At 39.3% G+C, this 18,694-nt stretch overlaps 1 protein-coding gene across 3 annotated transcripts in view; it reads right to left on the minus strand.

The window, feature by feature from the left end:
• Positions 1–18,694, minus strand: part of COL8A1 (collagen type VIII alpha 1 chain) — a 153,124-nt gene that overhangs the window by 133,385 nt on the left and 1,045 nt on the right. The gene's annotated exons all lie outside the window — the stretch shown is intronic.

Here is an 18,694-nt window from a genome sequence, read left to right on the forward strand (position 1 = left end):
AGACTGAGTGGAAGAATCAGAATGCCTGATCATGTAACATCTAAATGCGGTCCTTTAAGCACGCATGGCCTCCCGAGTTCAGATCACTGCCTAGGAGAAGTGATGGGTTGGCTATTTTCAGGCCCAGTCAAATTTTGTAGGGGTACACAACATACATGTATCAGCCAGATCTCAAGAAACACAGAACAAGGTACTGCATATCTGAAATGTACATAGATATTTAAAGATAAAAATGCAAATGCTGGTGTGGCAAAGAACCTAAGGTCACACGGCCAGCTAGTGCCTGACACGGAACTCCATCTGGCTCTCTGGACCTCTAGTGCACTGCTGTGACCACCCTGCCACTGACTCACAAGCCCTTTTCTTGGTGAACATATAAAATATCGTGCTCTGCACACTGATATCTGAAAATCATTCCAACAATTTTGGAACTAGATATGCTAATGGGTGTGAGCTGGTATCTCACTATGGTTTTGATTTGCATTTCCTTGATGATTAGTAATGTTGAGCTTCTTGTCATGCATGTGCTTGTTGCCTATTTGTGTATCTTCTTTAGAGAAATGTCTGTTCAAGTCCTTTGCCCATTAAAATGTTTGTTGCTGTTCAGGTGTAGTAGTTCTCTGGCAATTAAGCCTTCATCAAATATACGATTTACAAATATTTTCTCCCATTCTACAGGTTGCCTTTTCACTCTGTGGATTTCATCTTTTGGTGAACATCATCATCCTTATGTCCTAAGACAAACATGTGAATATTTCTATAGGATAGACTCTTGGGTGTAATTACTATTTCAACTTTTAAAAGTTGTACCAAGTTAGACTCTTACCAATAAATGTAGAATCATTCCCCCATATCCATTCCCTTGTCAGCATGTATAAGAGATAGAGTTTAAAAATTGGCATACACATTGAAAAGTTTATTTTTATACATAGCTACTCTGCTCGCATCATGGTTAGCAATTCAACAAATTTGGGTCAAATCATGTCCCTTGGAACTTTAACACATACATACAGGAAAAACCTAAAACTCAGAAATTGGTTCTGCCCCTAAACCTAGATTGAAAAGTTTTTACTTTCCTTTTACTAAAAGCTCTATAATTAGTTCTTTTACGTCAAGTGATTTACCTCAATGAATGGTGCCATTTAAAAATTGAGTAAATAAACCCACTCCAGTTCATAGCGAGAGAAATTATAGGAGAAGCCAGTATGCCAGATGATTCAGTGTATGCCAAGGATTTAATCTCTTAGCCCAGAATCCTTTCCTGCTTGCCAGCCCCACTGCAGCACCATAGACTTCCAGTTTCAGGGTCTGGAAAGGCCAAGCCAACAGAAATATCTGACACTGGGATGAAGGGCAACAGTGTCCCATAGATTTGGTGAGAGCTGTGTCACTGCTATGGAGATGAGGACCTGGCCCAGAAGGATATTTCCTTTGTAGATATGTTTTTAAAAATAATAATTATAGGAAGATAATAATGGTTTTCCATCCAGGGATCAGAGCGGGACAAAGGCAGTGAGGTTCTCCCCCTTTAATCATACTACCTGTGTAAGACCATATGAGATTCCCACACTGACATTAGGAAGGTTATAGAGAGCCATGGTGCCCTTATGTATTCCTCTTCTTTCCCTACTACACTTTTCTTACAGAGCACATGTGACAGATGAGCCATACTTGTGGGGGAGTACTTGTCCTCCTGTATGAGTCTGTGATGCAACACAAGTGTCCCACTGTTCCCAAGGTCCTCTACTGCAGTTTATTAAAAACCAGAGAAGCAGGGCCTGGTGCTTCCATACGGCTTTTCTAGTTTATTGGCTCTATTTGCTTGTAAAAATATGTTTTCAATTACATTTAAAACATTTGATTCAAACGACTTTGGTAAAGTCAAGATGTAGTATTTTTTCTGCCCACATCACATACGTTCTGGTTTATCATGGACTTAAGGTGCAGTGTACTGACGTCAAATGGCTAGTGATAGAGCAGAGTCTTGGGAGAAAGGTGAAGAGCAAGCTTAAGCTATAAATAATAGAACAGTAACAAAAATCAGTATTTATTCTGGACTCATTGTGAGCATGACAGATTACAGGCATGCCCATAAACGACAAAACTATATGTAAAACCCAAAGGAAAAAATGAGACTGCTTGGAACATAAGATCAAAACAGGAAATGTTGGTTTGAGGTGAGCCTCTTTTCCTCAGATAGAACTTTCGAGATGTTTTTTTTTTTCCAGTCAGCCATATCTAATTATTTTTCTTTGACAATAATACAAAATTGGAAAGGGCTTTAAAACCACAGGCTCAGTGGGGATAAAGGGGACATTTTTGTTTTTCTCACAGGAGTAATAGCTTACAATGAATTTTTCATAGTTATTTATTATTAGCCCTTTGTGCAGGTCACAGACAAGGGAATATCGTTTTATTGAATGTTGATTAAATATGCATTAGTCCAGACAGAAGGCATAGATGGATTATGCTGGGCTATGCCTCAAACAGGAGAATGGAGGTCACAGTGACAAGTTAAGTGGGAATTATGATTAAAGTGCCCCCCTCCCCCCAGACATAAGACTCCCATTGGGAGTCTAAGGGCCAACCATGGACAGTTATGCATTAGCTCATTGTGGATAAACCAGGCCAAAGTTGTCCTTCTACATGAGTCATTTATCACACGTAAAGCAACTGAGGGCTCACAATACTGAGTTGGCCACCACTGGGGAAGGGTACTTGCTTCCTCTTCTTGTTCTCCCTACTCGGCCAGCTATTGTAGTTGTCCCCACTTCACACCTAGAGCTGTAAGTTGTATAACTGGGATGTTGGTTGAAAATGCCCATTTCTGGCCCACCCCATGAGATCCTGAGTCAGTAAGGCTGGCTGGGGGTGTGTGCGATCATGACGCAGGTGTTCCTTGGTCTATGCTATGACATATTCTTGGGAAATTGTGTCCAAGATGATGACGAGAGAGACTGGCTGGGGATTGTGATGATCAGTTTTTGCTTACAATATATTATGATTAGGGGCACCTGGGTGGCTCAGTCGGTTAAACAATGTATTATGGCTATGGGCCTGTCTTAGACCTTTTATTCCTACCTTGCCCTGTTGGTTGCTAAAGACTTCTTGATTTCTGACTTCTTTGGCCAGACTTTGACCACTCTCCTTTTCTAAAACTCTGGTTGATCCTTGAATCTGCTGCTTCGTCTCTTATCTGTGTTTCTCTAATTATCATTCAGATATCCTTCATTTATTCCTTCACTCAACAAATATTGGGTGGGTATATATATATATATATATATATACCAGTTTCAGAGTCTGTGCTGGGGACACACTGCTTAGTAAGGCAGACTCAATTCAGGCCATAATGGTATTTATAGACCAGCAGAAGAGACAGTCAATTAATGAAATAGGCATAGTGAGGGTGTCAGATGCCATAGAGAGAGGTTGGGGCAATGTAAGAGCAAACAGCAGGGTCAGCTAATCCAGTCCTGGCCACACAGAAGGCTTCTGGGAATGATTAGGAAGCTGGGAGGTGATGAGAAGGCAGAGTATTCCAGGGAGAAAGACAGAACAGTATGGATAAAAGCCCTAAAAGATGAGAGCTATGACACTTTAAGAGAAAACTGTGGGGGCACCTGGGTGGCTCAATCGGTTAAGTGTCCCACTCTTGGTTTCCACTCAGGTCATAATCTCACTGTTGTGAGACCAAGCCCCCCGCATGGTGCTCCACGCTGGGCTTCTTAAGATTCTCTCTTTCCCTCTTTCTCTGTCCCTCCTCTGCTACTGCTCTTTCTCTAAAAAAAAAATAAACTAATTAATTAATTTAAAAAAAAGATGTATATATAAAGAGAGAGAGAGAGAGAGAGAGAGAGAACTGTGACTATAGAGTGGGCCTGGTGACAGCAGGAGGTATAACAAGGAAGGCATCTGCAAAGTTGGGCAGGCCCAGACCACGAGAGGCCTTATAAATCTCGTGATAGAGTTTGGACTCTAATTTGAGGGCCAAGTAATAGCTCTGAAAGATTTTCAACAGGGGTGAGTCACAACCTGGGCTGCACTGAAGAACACTACAGCTGCAATAGACCAATGGTGCAGATGATTCAGAGTCAAGGCCCCAGAAGGCAGGAGGGGTGGAGAGGTGCACCCAGAAAATATGTGAGAAATGTCTCTTCCACTGACAGGAGGGAAGAAGCCAAGGCCAGGATGGCCTGCAGGTGAGATGTGTGATGAGTAACAGTATGGTGAGAGTGGTTTTATGGAAACTTCCTCCCAGGGAGAAAAGAGTGAAGACCTTTGAAACGTCCTTCCAGCACTTTAGGTGATAGGGTTTTAGTACTGAGATAATTTCTTCAATTGGGTGATATGTAGGATAAGCCAGCTGCTCAATCTTAGTAGTCAAAGAATGACACTAGTGACTTAGAAATGTACCAAGACTTACATACATATATATTTCGGATTGTGAAAGTACTTTTGTACGCTACAAAGTTGTATGACTATATTAGATAGCAACAGACTTTGAGAAAGCAGCATCTAAGAAAGCAAAAATCATGACATCTGATCAATGATAGAATGTAATAACCGACTTCAGTATCAGAAATCTCTCAGTGAAGACTCTCAGTGTATCTTCAACTTTCTGTACCATGTACAACTTTTCCTCCCAAAAAAAGGATGGAACCAGCTTTTCTAGGAGCAAAGCTACACCATTTTCCCATTTGTCCTAAAGGCAAGTTCAAACTGAGAAACCATCTTAAGGCTCGTATGAGTAAGGTCTGACGAAACAAACAACAAAACAAAGCAAAATAAAAACCAACAAAAAAACCCCCAGCAAACTCAAGATATCATTGAAAGGCAAAGTTCAGCCTCTTCTGTCAGAAAGTTGATAACAGAAAAGGGCTTCAATGGGAACTGCATGCCTAAGCAGACTTTTCTAACACTGGACAGATTTGGAATGTGCTGTTCTTTCTGCTAAAGACGTTTTTCCACTCTTGGCCTTCCAAAACCCAGAGTTCAAAGCTTCACTACTACTTTTTTATGCGGGAGCAAATTGACCACAACACTATTAGAAAAAGACGTGAGTCAGTGTGTTTGGCTCTTTGTTTCTTTGTGGTGATCTTTGGAAAGGAAAGATTGTAAGGAAAGAAAAGCAGGGAAAGACTAGCTTGCATCTTTTCCTTGAGGGATGTTTGCTTAAAAAATAATAACCCCAAATCAGACTATTATTGGGACTTACATTAAGCATTTTCAAATTTTGAAACAGGAACAAAGTCCCCCAGACCCTTTGTTTTTCTCATTACACAAATAGATAAATTGAGTCACTGAGCAGTGAGGTAATTTCCCTGATCTCGGCTGCATTAGATGAAAAGTAAGCATGAACTCAAGGCTTTGGATTCCAGGTAACTACTTTGATCATGCTTTTATTGGAAGCTGACAACCAAAAAGTTAATAATCCGTTATACTGCATGTTAGGGACATGAGGTTTTCTAGCTTAACATAAATTCTACTTCATATAATTTATATGCATAAGTGTGCGTGTATGTGTTTACACACTCATATATATTAGAATAGCCTCAACCTTCCCAAATCTTTTAGAGAATGAGATATGTTAGATAATTAAAAATTTCCCAAAGCTGATATTTTACAACTGTGAGGATCAAAATATGTTTGTTTTGATAACATCTACTTAAAATATGAAATTTCTTTAATTCTTAAAAGACACCACTAAATACGTCAATAATTACATTCAGCCATGATTCAGTAATTCCCTCAGAAATCATGGGACTTGACCCCATGACTTCTTATGTCTAACTCAGTGCTTTTATACATGACACTACAATGGCTTCTCATAGATGATTTAAGATCTTTTGGTTTTTTGCCCCCATAAATGACATGCATTTTGGTATTAATCAAAAGGGGGTTTTAAAAATACCCTTTAAAAATTAGAGTCAGATTTAAAGTGGATTGTGTGTCCTTTAAAATCATAAACTGTACAGAAGACAACCTATAAAATGATTCCTGTTGATTATCAGTGGCTTTTCTTATGTCCCTTGTCCTGTCACCACTGCAAATCTGTTTGCTAGAGATTAGTAATGGGATGCTATGAGTGATTCTCTGGGGATAAAATGTCACTGATGTAGCAGTTAAAGAGGAGAACTCAGGAATCTCATCTACTGGTTTTACATTCTTGGTCCTTTACCCACAGCTATGTGACTTTGAGGAAGTTAGTTAACTCTCCTACATAGTTTCTTGTCTATAAGGAAAATGATTAGGATAAAATGCAATACTATATATATAAAAAAAAAGCTTTAGCATTCTGTTTGGCATGGAGTAAATCCTCAATACACATTAATTCTATTACTGTTGAATAATATCTTATTTGAATTCTATCTTCTTGAAAAGCACATTCTCAGTCATTGAATCCTTTTTGCTAACTAACTCTTTCAGATCATTCTGCTTTCCTTTGCTGCAGTTTCTGCTTTATGCTGCCAGGATGATCTGGATGTGATACTGTTAAGGCTCAGCCTGAATTAGTAGAATGAAGAGGACTTCAGGAGTGGGATGAGCCAGGTTCATATTCTAGCTCCAACATTCACTATCTGAATGATGGGAAATTTACTTAATCTTTCTAAGCCTCCACTGTCTCATGTGTAAATGTAGATAAAGTCATCCTCTATCTAATACAAATGAAGGAAGGTATATAAAACACACCATAAACTGTAAATTTCTCTACAAAGTTTATTATTGTCACTATCAATGTCTTCATTTTTATAAGTTCCCAAATTAAGATACTAACACTTTTGCTGATGTGGTGGCAATGAATTCTATTTTATAGAAATAAGGTACTAAGCCTCTCCAGTGTTTTTGCTCTGTTGAGAAGGAGTCACGGATTCTTTCTTTAGCCACTGGCTCACGTCTGCAGATGAGAATTTTATTTATATGTATTCAAATGTGATTTAAACACATGGTGATTCTTTTATGGCTAAATATAAAAAATTTACAAGTTAAATGTTATTGCTATCTTTACCATTTACTTTAGAGCTTGCTCATGCTACAATTTGTAAATACTTTACAAGGCAGGGGAAAATACACACCCATAATTATTTCTCGATGTTGTCTGGCTCATGATAGTTGGGTAAATTCTTTTATTTTATTATTTAAAAAAAAAGATTTCATTGAAAGTTTTTCCAGTCACTCCAAATAAACTTAGCTGTAAATGGAAAAGATACAGCTGATTGCTCTGGCTTCTTGAGCGTGTCTTCTGCCCTTGTCCCGCTCTTCACTGAGTCAGAAGGAAGGCATGCGGTGTGGCCGACCTCCGAAATCATTAAACATCTCCTGTAAACTGTTGCTGTTAAAGACTCAATCTGGTTTATTTTCTGAAGCCTTATTAATAAGTTAGAATCTAATCTGCAGCCAGACTGTTTGATCACTTTGCTCTTGGCTTTGCCAGCCACAGGATTTTATTGCATGGTTGGCCTGTTGGCATGATGATTCCTGAAGGGCCATTGGTAGGCCAGCAAGTGCCAGGGGCACATCATTGTTAAATTCCAAAGACATGTGACCTCCCTTGACCTTCTAGTAGAGGGTTGAGCCTTCTTCAAAGAACCTCAGGGTGTTCACTAGAAATAGAGACAAAAATTCTCTGGGAAAATCTACGATATAGGACTACCTTCCTTCAGAAGGTCTTGGGGTTTCAGGGGGGAGATAAAAGAAAAATCTATTACTGAACTTGTTTCAGATAACCTGAGATAGTCTTTCTCTGTAGAACAGTCACACATAAAATTGAAGCATTTCTACGTGCAGGTATTTAAAACATGTTTTTCCGACAAAAGGGAAAAGAGAAGAGGTGGAAATGAATAATGGAGATTTCTCTTGGAGAGATTCAGTTGAAATCAGTCTATATTTTATTTTATTTTATTTGTCTAGTGATAAAGGACCCAGATTGCAGTACACTGCCATTCTGTGTGAGTTTAAGCCACTAAAAAAAAAAAAGGAAATACCATCTGTAGTATTTTGTTAAAATTATATATGTAGGGAAGAGGACTTCTTTAAGATAATAGAACAATTAGAGGCAGGCATGTAATCAAGCAATGCACTGAACACGAAATTTAAAGAGCACTGCTGTGGTCATGGCATTCCCCTGGGATACATAAAAGCTTCTTATTCAATTTTTTTGGTAGCTTATATGTTCATCAAGGGATACAAGACATAGCACATCAAAATGTAAATATTCTGTGTTGTCCAATACAGTAGGCACTATCCACATGTGGCTATTTGATTTTAAATTTAAAGAGATTATAATAAGGGGCACCTGGATGGCTCAATCAGTTAAGTGTCCAATTCTTGATTTCAGCTCAGCTCATGATCTCAGAGTTTGTGAGTCTGAGCCCCCCGTTGGGCTCTGCGCTGACAGCATGGAGCCTGCTTGGGATTCTCTCTCTCCCTCTCTGCCCCTCCTCCACGTGTCTGTGTACACACACACACACACACATGCTCTCTCTCTCTCTCAAAATAAACAAAGTTAAAAAAATAGATTATAATAAAATAAAAATTTAAAATTTTGTACGTCAGTTCCACTAGGCACACTTCACATGCTCAGTTGCCATTATGTGGTCGGTGGCTATCGTGTTGGGTGGCTCAGATATCGCACTTTTTCATCACTACAGAAAATTCTAGCAGACAGCTCCGATGTCTTCAATGCAGTGTACAGGCAACACATTAAGTGACATTTATAGTAAGTGCTTGTCAGTTGAGAAGTGAGAAGGATCAATGCAGACTGCAACATTTGGGATGACTTTAAGAAGACCTTGAGTTTATGGTTCCTTGGGCAAGTGGGGGACACTCAGTAGAGAAAAGGAAAGAGAATGTCTGGGCGACTAATAGCCCTTGTGGCTTAGGTCAAATTCCTGCTGTAGACTGGAGACAGGTGAAGATGGAAGCATGGGTTAGGTTGAGAGAGACTGAGATACTTGACTGGCAAATTAAGGTTTTTGTTCTATGTTTCATAATGTCACTCATATTTTTGAGCAGAGTACTGACAGTCTTGGGACAGTGGCACCACCTAACAAGTAATTTTTCCTTACATAATTTCGTATATGGAAGGCCAATATTTAATAGTAGCTTACAAATGGGACTTCATCTTGTGTCCCATGGTTAGCTCCGGTGGAGTAACACTGTACGTCAATGTGTAACACTAGTAACACTATATGTGTGTGCACTGGTGTTAATGAACTTCGGTGAAACTATGTTTTCTTGGAACCATCTACAGGGATAGAGAAAAGCAAAGTAAGAGGCTTCTCATTCACCATCACTGTATTTTATTCCCCTGTCCCTTTTTTCTTTCCTCTTGTTCATATTTATTATGCTCCTATTATGTGTTAAGTATTGAGGGTGCAGAGGTAAACGAGACCTGAATCCTTCTTCAAGGAGCTCACCGCTAAGCACAGAGAACAAGCCCGTGCTATTACAGAGTGGACATGGCCATGACAGGACTGTGCACATAGTACTAGGGAGCGTGGTGGAGGTGTGCAATGCAGCCTGGGGAAGGCAGGTTGTAGGCATGTCTTCTCCAAGCAGAAGATACCTGATCTGAACCTTGGAGGAGGAGTACAAATTAATTCCATAGATTTAGTGGGAAATACTACATGCAGAGAGGGAAGATCAAGGACAAAAGCAAAAAAGTATGCAGAATGTGATCACATGGAAAGAACCAGCCCTTGTTTCTTCTTTTGTCTTTGGCATAACACAAAGGAAGGGCTTGAGGTATACTTATTTCTATATAGACCCTCACAGCAGGTTAAGGAGCAGGTGTAGACAATATAGACACTTTTCTAGGTGACTCACATGGCTGAGGGAATCATTTAAGTTGTCTTGACTCTCGTCAGCTGGCTATGGATGCTAATAAAAGTAACGCCAAAGAGAATGATCTGATGAGCCAGATTCAAGTTTGTTTAACGTGCTGTAATGTCTTTGTTCTGTCTGTTTCTCATATAATCATGGGAATTCCTACTGCCTTAGGAATGACATGCTAGGTTGTCACTCTCTCTCCCAGACTGATGCCAAGCAACTTGGGACCACTTGGGGAGAATTTATGGAGAAACCTTAGCCCTTAAAAATTACTCTAGGGAGAAATGATAGCTTTTTTTTTTTTTTTTTTTTTTTTTTTTTTTTGGTTTTTCTAGTTACACAGCCCTTACTTTTTTGGCTCCAAAATGACAGCATGCTTTTAGGAAAAAATACAGAAAAGAAAAAGAAATTAAAATCACAGTATTAAACAAGAAACAGAGCCAGTCGGCAGTGTCTAGGAACAGAGCCACTGGAATTCTCTCACTTTCTTTATGAGTCAGAAGCATTGTCACAGGGAATTGATGTTTTTTTCTCCCTTTTATTAACACTAGAAGACACCATGAAAGGCAGTGTGGAGGAGCAGGAAGGCTGAAGTTTGGAATGTGACCTCAATGGGAATACTGGCTATGCCACTTCCTAGCTGTGTGACCCTGGGCAAGTTGCTTGACCAAGTAGAGGCTCCGTTTCTTTCCTCTTTAAATTGAGAATGATAATATTGCTCTTGTAGGGTTGATTTAAGGAATAGAGATAAAGATGCCAGTACAAGGTCTGATCCTATTAGACACTTAATAAATAGTATCTATTACTGTAATTACAAATGATGAGCTTGAGTTCTCCTTTGAGTGACTATGAACTACTCATTTTCTTAAAGGAGAGAATGCTCCATTCTGACACTTTTAGGACACTGGCCTCCAGGTATAATCTTTGTGAAGGGGAAAGAATTACTAGAGTAAGGCTCTAAGAGAAACAGGGAATTTGATAGGGGTCGGAGGTCTGAGTGTTATCAATAAACCAAAGAATCCCTGATATAGTATGATATACTAGAATATCAGTAAGTGTGATCTTATTATAGGAGTTAGCTCCCTATTTATAGTGAGAAAGTAAATGCTCAGGGAAGAAGTTTGGCTAATGATCTTGGTCATTAATAGTAGTTAAGGTGAAACAATGATCAGATCAGAGACTGTTGAGCTAATTCATGAAATTACATAGGCTCCTTGTTTACCAAACTTGTTGCTTATTGATGATCATTACAATATCTAGACAATGAGAAAGAAGAAGGAAGGAAGAGATCATTTCAATCTGTCCAGTCTTCCTCCCTCCCTCGCTCCCTCCCTTCCTGCCTTCCTTCCCATCATCTATCTTCCTAGCTTTTCAAAATCTTAAATTATTCTGGCATTTCTGCTATTGCTTTTACTATGAAGAACTGAGCCATTGAACCAAGACAGGTTCATCATCTTCTTTTGTTCCTTTTTCAGCTGGGCTTGGAAATTACACTGGGATTGTTTCTTACTTTATGGTTTGACATAGCACATAATTTGTGTTATATCTGTGATACTCAATGTGTATTACATAATGACTAGCAATACTGACTTTACCATGTCCCAGTAGATCTTGAAACAATGACGTGGGACAGTGATTCCTAAACTGTTCCCAAATTTTTCCATAGAATACTGGTTCCAAGAGATGCTCTCATGGTGGGAAGGTGTCAGCAAATAAGTTTAGGGCACACTACTGACTGTAACATTTTCAAAAAATGAAAATATAATTAGCATATTAAGGTCTTTGTGAAGTCTAGCAGTGAACAAAACTGATCACGTTGTTTTACTGAGTGTTTCTGAAATGTAATAGACCATAGAAGCTTTTTCTGTATAAACACATAGTAATATCTCAGGTACTACTGTTTCTGAAGCACACTTTGGAAAACGTTGAAGAAGTAACATTTGGGTTTTACATAATATAACATCATTGTTGAAAATATCATCTTTCTTTAGCTAAAGTAGAATTTTAAAACCACAAAAACTCTTCTGTGTGTGGGGAATTAGCTTTTAATTGATGTCAAAATATGGACAAGTGAGCATATAGGCCTTTTGAGATTCTTAAGCCATAAATTAATTGTTTCTTTTCCCTCTTCTACTTACGCTTGACCTTGTCTGGATTCTGGACACATGAGGAATTGTCTTTCGTACTTTAAGAAACAAAAATGTTCTTGCTACATCTTGGAAGGTTATGTGCTTATTTGGAATTTTATTCCATTTTGACCTGATTCTGCATAAATACCATGAGCCATTACCAGGTGTTGTGAGTATAATCTATTCACTATATAAGTAACAGCAACCATGTATGTTTGAGGAGTATCAGTCTGCAAAATAATTGGCAACACCTCAAGTGTCTCTAAATGACAAAGACAGTGGTTATTTGAAAATTGCTCTTCTATTTAAGATAAATAAATTAAGGCACAGAGATGATCAGTGGCTTTCCAAAGATCCCAGAAAGAGTCAAGGTGTTTCTGAGATTAAAATGCAAGATTTTCTCAAATGGGGACTTCTTAGGCTACGTGCACACAAACTTTATAGGTTCGTCTCCACTGACCTCAGAAATAGAAAGAGGACTGCTCTGTATTCCTATGGATGTCATAAGTTTTAAAAAGCAAGCAGCCCTTCTCTGGTGTGCCAGGGATTTTTCTTTTATGGTCCTAATTGAGCTCTATCCCCCAAAGGGTTCTGAATTATGCAAGTGTCTCAAGTCTTAACAAGCCATCCCCAACACAGCTGTGCAATGGAAATGTTCAACGGAAAGGTATTCACTTCAGTCTAGGCAAGGCTCTGGCTGCTCCCTGGAGAGACCCGGATCCAGGAGTGCAGATTCTAGGCCATCTCAGAGAAACCTGTTGGGCCCATTTCTGCCTCCTTCTTTCTCTAGGCTCCCTTCCTGCTCTTGTTGACAGGAGGGTCTGGTCATGGCAGGACACCAAGACTTCCCCTTTAAAACTCATGAAATCTTCTCAGTGCTTGAGCCTCTCTGCTCTTCTCTCCCTGACCCCACCCCCAGCTTCCAGAGTTTCTTTCTCACTGAGTTGAGCATTTAGTCTGGAGCATTTAGTCTTGGCTGGTGGTGGCCTTGGAAAGAACATTTTCTAAGATTGCTTTGGTTTTCTTTCAAATAAACCTCTACAAGCCTGGACATTTCTGGCATTGTTGAAGTGCAGGTGATTTATTCCTAGAGGCTTAAATTGGTATTTTTTTTTTTTCTCAAAAAGAAAACCAACAATGTGATATGCTCCTATTGTACACTTTAGCCACTGGTAACAAAGGACACCTGGCTCTGTCTTTTATCAGAAGAATTCAAATCTAAAAGGCCCCCTCTAGGAACAAGTCAGTTTTTATTTTGAGACACTCAGCCCCGTGGCTCCCTCTACTGGTCAATGACTTCTCTCCCCACTCTTTCCAACCTGAGGGGATTGGAATAAACTGGGAGCTAGAAGGGGAACTAGACATGTCGTTAGATTAGGAATTATGGATCCAATAGCATATTTTTGCTAAAGATCCCCTTTTATCTCTTCTTCTTCCAACCTCAATTTTGGCCACCTAAGCCACAAAGTCTTAGCTCTACCTAGCATCTCCCTTCATTTAGGTCTTGGCCTTATCTTTCATCTGCCTTTTAACAAGAGGCCACTTGTTTGGATTTATAGCACTGATGAACACCATGACCTCTGGATTTGAAGACTAGTTAATCGCTAAGTAAAGATCGTTAAAGAAATATAATGGTGTACGGTCATCAGTTTCAATTTATGAACCAAGTTTAGATTTATCTTTTTAGAGTTCACATGGCATGATAGTTGGAGGAACATATGAAATGCATCAACTGCTGCCAAGATATCTTCCTGCTGCCCCAGGACAATGCTCTTGAGCCAGATGTTAGGATTCAGTGTCCTCCTATGGAACTGAAGGCAGTTGTGACTTACCCACTCGGCTGCAGGGTAGCATAATTTCTGCATAAGCCAGCCATAGTTGCCCTAGTACATGAAACCTGAATTACGGAGGTCATTGGCCCAGTCTTTCAGAAAAACAGCTGTTTTATCTAGCTAACAGAGAGGACTGGAGAGGCGCCCCAACAGGCTGGACACATTTTATTTCCCAGAGAAGCCAACAGCTGACACCCACACCCAGGCCTATTCAGTTTGAGTTGGAAAAGTAGCACATGAAGTGATTGTCTTTAATCTCGGCACATCAAGTGATGCCAATGCCTAAATATCCTGTGATGTAAACACATCAATAGAGAGCTTAAGAGATGCAGTCTTCAAGAAATTTACTTAAAAGAATGTTTTCACGATGATGCTTAGTCGTAGACTATGTAAATTTTAACATACAATAAATCAATTTCAGAAACAAAAGTACTATTTCAAAGATACGCAAACAATTGTCAGGCTTTAGGGGAAAGTGAAGAAGCATCTGGGGTAACATCTGTCTACTTATTCAGGGCAAATTGTTTCCAGAAATGATACAAGAATATTCCTTTTACCTTCATCATTTTCTATGTTGGATTAACTTTGTGTATCACCAAAAACTGTATTTGTATCTTAGCAGAGAGCATTGTGATGGCATGACTTCCATGGAGTTAGTATTGCTGGGTCAGTCAAGTCAGGGGTCAGATAAGGCTCTTTTCCCAGCAGAAGTTCAGTCAAGGGTTCAGAAGAGTTTTAATAAGATGTAATACTTGTAAAGCTTTTACCCATGTGAGTCAGTCCTCAACTGGCATTATACTGAAAGGAGGCTGACCCAAATAGGATTTTATCTCCCAAACATTTGACAGGCTCTTGGATCAGACACATTAAAAATCTCTTCTTTAGCACCTCAACTCTATGGAGTTTCTCTCTCCTCTGTCTAAGGGAATGAGCCCTCTTAGCTACAGTATCCTGTCTCTACACTCTTGGCCCCTTAACCCCTCTCCTCTGACGTGACACATTTCATGCCTACACCCCTCCAACCATATGTCCCTCAAAGTCTCCTCTGATTGTTCTTTATGCATATTTTGTCTTTTTTCTCATTAAAGACCTGGGAAGGAGTAAGGTGGTTATATTGGCAACACATTGTCTATTGAGTGGGAGAAGAAGAAGGTTATTATACAAGAACACATTTGTTCTGTCACATAAATGTTGGAACCAGATTTTAAGACATCTTAGATACATACTGTGTGGGAAAGACACACTATAGTTATCTAAGACAGACCACTGTTTGAAGAGTTTGACTGCACGAAGTGTATTCCTGATTCTGCTACACACGTCTGGGGTGACCCTGGGCATGACATCGACCTCTCTGACTTTTGCTGTAAAATTAACATTAGTTAAAATTAGCCCCAAAGATCCTTCCAGCATTTATATTCTGTGTTTCTCTCAATAAGTTTAATACCCAAGAAAGGGGAATAAGGACTAGATAAAGTGTTTAGAAACGTCACTGCAGAGGGCCTGTTGGAGGCAAGTAGCAATTTTAAATTAGATTTCTTCTAGATAGATGAATGAAGCTTGACAAAAATGTAAAGCCTTTTTATTTGTCGGAGTAAAAATTTACAGTCTGTTTAAGAGAAGTATGAGACTTTGGGTAATGAGAAAAGCCACAAATATGAGTGGTACTCTAGAAACTTGATCTGTAATCATTGAAAAGAGATTTCTTCCACTGAAAGAAAAATGGGGTAGCACGGGGCCGGGGGGAGGGGATATGTATGCATTTGCAAATCCCATGAAAGGAGAAAAGGGCAGTTTTCATTTTCTAGGAAGAACCATGGAAGTGGACCCAAAATTAATAGGGAAGATTGAAGGTGAACCATCAGATGTCTTTTAATATTTTATATAATCAGCTATAGGTGCTGTGAGTTGCTTTTGCCATTATGCTACACTGAGCAGTTAGAATTCATTATTATTTTAGCTGATTATAATCAGTTTTGGGAAACATTTTTGTTTCAGTCACCTCAGTTTGATTCCATGCAATTTCAATGGCTTTGTGGATTTGCATACACAGGGCCCCCAGATTATAGACATTCTGACCTTGTGTGACTCCCTTTAACCCCCATGCCACAAATCTATTTGCTTAAGGATAGATTCTAAAGAACCTCCTTCCTCAAACGGGGAACACAGTTGCCAAAGTGATAGTGGAATGTCTGATTAGTGCCTTCTCTGTTTGTTGGTGCTGAAGTGTGGTTAATTTTCTTTCCCGCTCTTCACTCCTTGCCTCTCTGGAAAGGGCAAGTTTAGCAGAGCTCTCATTTAGTATTGTGGGGTATAAACTGGTGTTAATGACTGCCAGGTCATTGGAAGATCTTTTTCATTATATCCTTAGCATTTTGTAACCATTTGTGAGCTGATCTTTTTATTATTATTATTTTTTAAGTTCTACATGCTTTGGGTAGCAAAAGGTCCATTTCACAAAATGCTAAAGTAAAACATTCTCTAAATTCCAAAGAGCATTCATTCTCCCCTTAACCTTCTCCTCTCCTCTCCTTTTTTTTTTTTTTTTCTTTTCACTCATAATTAGAACAATGCACCTCTCAGAAGACTGGATTCTAAGTCTCAAGATCTGTACCTTCTTTAAATTATGCTTATGTGTGTTTATGAAGACTTGATGGATGAGAAGGAAGTCAAGGCATGAAAAAAGGCTTGGTTTTCAGAGGATTACTGGGAGGACCAGAGGTTGGGAAATAAGTGTTTATCTCAATCACTCTGCAAGTTGCCATACCAAAGAGGGTGACCATAGATAAGAAGGAGTAATTTGCTGCTTCTAACTTCTCACTTGCAAATAATCACCCAACTTTGGGACCTTTTGGACGGTTAGGGGTGGGTTTGTTGATGTGAACCACCCATTAATGTTCTGAGGGTTTTTATACTCATAATATAGTTTTAAAAAAGCTGTAACTGGCAAAGTCCTAGGGGTTTTAATGTGAGGTAGACCTGAAATCGTTTTGGTCTTTAGAACTGGGCTATTCTCCTCTGTTAGAGTAGGGCACAGAAGAGATGGACCTTAGCGTATTGGTGGAAATATACTTATTGATTTAAGACAAAAACCAAGAGCAGATATGACTATTTGCTCTTCTGCACCTCTTCATATTTCATACAAATAAAGGCAAAAAGAAGTTGCGTTTGTAACAGATTCTGCTCTTTCTCTTCTCCCAGGGCACTTCCTAGGAGACATTCCTCTTGGCTTCCCACTTGGTTTCATCCCCATTCTCCTCTTTGATTTTCATGGGTGTCAGTGGACATATAGTGGGATACACTTTCTGGTCGTTGGAAGAATAATACTGTTTTGTAATTGTGACAATAGGAAAACAATCCAAATGTGTGTTTCCCTAGGTTTAGCAGGCCCTTGAAGTGAGCAGAACACCTTCTCTGTGTCTCTAGTGAAAGGAAGCTGCTCATTTTTTCTTTTTTGAGAAACATTAAAGGAGTTGGTCAAGCCAGCTCGATTGGTGTTAGATAGGTATGGTCATGAACCCAATTCAGGAGCAGCTATATAACTGCAGAGAGAAAAGACTCATGTGAAGTCTCCACATTCTGTGCAAAGGAGAGACATTGGGATGGCTACTACATGAAACCCAGCACTGATTTTTCTAAAGACTTAAGAAGTCTCATCTTGCCTGATATGTGCCCTCTAGGGAAAGACTCACTTTAGGAGTCCAGTAAAGGGCCCTGGGAAAGTTAGGTCATGAGCCATCTACATGATCTCACCCAGTTATTTAGGGTGTTGAACTTGATGCCACATGGGGAAGGCAGTTACTGTTAAATGGTTCGTAGCTGGTAGAGTGGATTAGCTGCCAGGAAAAGCAGAAGCAAACTCTGGGAGAACACTTTTCATCCCCAAATTTAGGAATAACAGGAGCTCTTTTACATTGGAAACACTTTTTTTTTTTCTTCTCCCAGAAGAGATAACTTCCCTCAAGGGAAATCTGGTGAATGAAATGCATTTTCGCTCTTGTGATGATGGGTTTGAGTCCGGCATAACCATAAAAAAGAATTAACTTGGACATACCACACACTTGGTTTGGCCTTGTCCCATACCTGTGCTCTTGTCATGGTTGATTAACCACTTACATCAGATATGAAGCAAGCAGTCTGCACTGTGGCTGAAGATGAAAGGTATTTTAATATGCTCAGGTCACATACTATCTCAGCCAATAGTAATTTTATATCATTTTCTTAGAGGAAACCACACTCCTTGCAATAATTTTTTCCAATGAAGCAAAATTTTACATGACAGAAACCTTTATATGTAACTCTTTCATTTGAATCACAGCATTGAATTCCTTCCCTGCCAAGCAGAATTTTAATACATCTTTATTATTTCCTTTGATATGCAAATGATACGGAGAAAAGCTTTGAAAGACCCTCAGTTAAACTTCTGTTGATTCTACCTTCTTTAATAGTGAAGAATTATTTACAGCTCTGGTGACTTTTCCCTTTTTAAGTGAAACAATATACACAAACCAAAAAAGAAAAAAAAATGAAGCTTTTCCTCTTTTACTTTAAGAATCTTAAGGGCTGAAATAGTGGGTTGGTTTCCTGACCAAACCTTTGGTTTGCCGTCTCTAAGCAGTCTTGTGCAATTAATTCCCCAGAGGAAATATTTGAAGAGGGTTTTTCTCCCACTTGAGAGAGTTTCATCCCACACAGCCCACAGATTTTGATGGCAAACTTCATGGACCAAGCGTCTGGTTTTACAGGAGTAGTCGTGGAGCTACTCACAGAAGCTCTCACAGGTGCACGGTACTCATTCTCCGACCTCAGAAACAGGAAGGTATGGCAGTCTTTAAATACGATGCTAGCTTAACTACTGGGTAGCTCTAGAATCCAGTCCTAATCAGGTCGATGTTAATTTACCAGATG

The sequence above is a fragment of the Neofelis nebulosa genome, chromosome 5 (assembly GCF_028018385.1).
Source record: "Neofelis nebulosa isolate mNeoNeb1 chromosome 5, mNeoNeb1.pri, whole genome shotgun sequence".
Lineage (NCBI taxonomy): Eukaryota > Metazoa > Chordata > Mammalia > Carnivora > Felidae > Neofelis > Neofelis nebulosa.